Genomic DNA, 2,500 nt, shown 5'->3' with positions numbered 1-2,500 from the left:
AAAGTTGCATGAATGTACTAATCTCCATCTGATATATGGTAATGAAGCTAGAGTCTGCTAATGTCTGCAAATCACTGTGCTTCAATGAAACACATAAGTAACATAACACATAAGTGCATTTGTCTTTGAACCACATGCATGCTGTGCATGCCTGCTTATGCATGCAGGCTGTGAATTTAAATGCATATCACAACATAGCAGCTATAAAGTACTTTGCACATATTCCAAAGTTTGTGAGAACTTACATGGGTCGATTCCATAACGTTGGTGGTATGACCTGCCAGAGCAGTTGAACATGACTACTGACTTCACCTGAAATGGTTAGCAATGCAGATGCAGATATGATGACCTATGGTGACACCCCTGATATCTGTAGATGCAAGAAGCAAAAGTAAGGCAAAAATAACCCCCAAGCGGTAAAGTAAATGTTTCTGCTTGTGTTATGTTTCATGCATTTCTTTTTAAACTGTGTTCTGTCTTTCACAGCAGTGTTCCCGGTAAAGTTTGCATTACCTGAGAGATACCATAATAACTGACTTTAACTGTTCTCCTTAGAGTATGGTGCCATTCGATGGGCGAGGGTACAATATTTGTCAGCACAGGTGGATATGGTTGTCAGACAACACTGCTATGACAGGGAAAGTCTGTCCCCTCTGGGATCTTGAATACTGGATAAAACTTTGTCCACCCCCATACTGCTTTTTTAGGCATTGTAAACCTGATAAACCTACCAACATAGCTAAAGCAGCCCAGGGAACTCTGATGCTGTTATTTCTCAATGCCAGGGTTCCAAACAAGAACCTCCACTCCATGCAAGCTGTCCTTTCCTTGGAAATGTAGACATCTGTGCAGTTACTAACACATGGTTTGAAGCCATGGAGAGCAATCCAGCAGTGTAGGGTTACAATACCTTCCACACATTTAAACCACCTATTGCACAGGAAGTGACAAAGGTGGAGGTATCACCGTTTACACCGAAAACAAGCACATCTCAAGCTGTTCAAACATTATGAAGCACTTAAGGTTTTCCACATCCAAATTACCTTAGACAAAGTCTCATGTCATATCCTTGCAAGCTATGAGTCCCCTACTATGACCTAGGAAAACCATAATATATACTTAAATGCACTGGAGACACTCCCCATTCAACCTATTACCAGACTCACTGGTGACTATAGCTATCTCAATATAAACGGGGAATAAAAGACACCACCAAATGTGCAAGCCCAGAGATTCCTAGACTTTGAAAATGCAAATACCATGGATCAGTTAGTCTGTATGCCAATAGGGGTGCAAACATCCATGAACTGATCCTCACAAGCATGGCAAAACTTTGCATCATCTCTTGTAATGTTTATGCTAGATAGGCTAGATGATAAAACCCAACATGAAAAGGAAGAAACTTATGGCAGAAAATAAGAGGTGCAAAACCCAGCAAGGTAAAAATAAATCCCTTATCAAACTAAGCAAGCAACTTGGGGGTGATTCAAGTCTACAAAAGCCAAATGTGAGGTAAAATTAGCCTCTCAGATCAAGCACAATCACAAAGCTTTCTTCAGCATGTCCATAACCTTAAAGGCAATACACAGCAATGTACCAAATTAATGGCAAATGATGACACCTATATGGATCTAGAAGATATAGCAAACCTCCTAGCCAACAATGTTAACACCAGCTTTACTGCCCTTTCCATATCAGATGCCCCTCAGGTAATACCAAAGTCCATAACCACACCTTCCCAACTACAACAAAAGAGCAGGCACTAAGGTCAGGTACACTACATTGATCTGGCCTGATAATATCCCAGGATGCCTCCTTAATAGCATAAAACATGAACTAGCAATGCACTTGAACCATTGTGTAACCACAGTCTTTAAACATGCTTCATGCCAAACAAATGGAGGATTGCAACAGTTAGGCGACTGCACAAGGGCAAGCCATCAACAGACCCAAGCAGTTATTGACCCATATGCCTGACTAGCCTGATATGCAAAGCTCGAGAGAGACTATGGAAAGAATGATCATGGATATCCTAATTTGTTGCATAGTTAACCTGCTAATATTGGACCTGAATCACGATGGTCACAAAAGCAACAAATGAGGGCAAAATAATGCATACTCCCTACAGGACCTGGCCAAGGCATTTGACACAATACCCCACTTTGGCACTGTAGAAAAGCTCACTAAGCTGAGCCTCTACATTACCATCTGGATAGTCAACTGGCTTACAGACAAGACCCAAGAAGTTAGAATAGGAGAGTTAATTCCACAGAAAGGCCAATTACTAGTGAGGTGATTCAGGGCTGTGTGCTGGGGGGAACTCCTGTTTGGCATCTACATTTCTGAGGTCAAGACTAGTATCAAAGGCCTCTGGCTGATCAAGTTTGCAAGTTATTGTGTGCAGTCACTGAATCTCTCCAAGACACAAATACTCTCCAAGAAGGCCTGATGCAGTTCAATAACTTGGACAGAGCCATGGTCTAAAAATCAATGTCAAAAA

Source organism: Protopterus annectens, chromosome 6.part0 (assembly GCF_019279795.1).
Source record: "Protopterus annectens isolate FY-2018-M chromosome 6.part0, PAN1.0, whole genome shotgun sequence".
NCBI lineage: Eukaryota > Metazoa > Chordata > Ceratodontiformes > Protopteridae > Protopterus > Protopterus annectens.
This window is presented reverse-complemented; position numbering follows the sequence as displayed.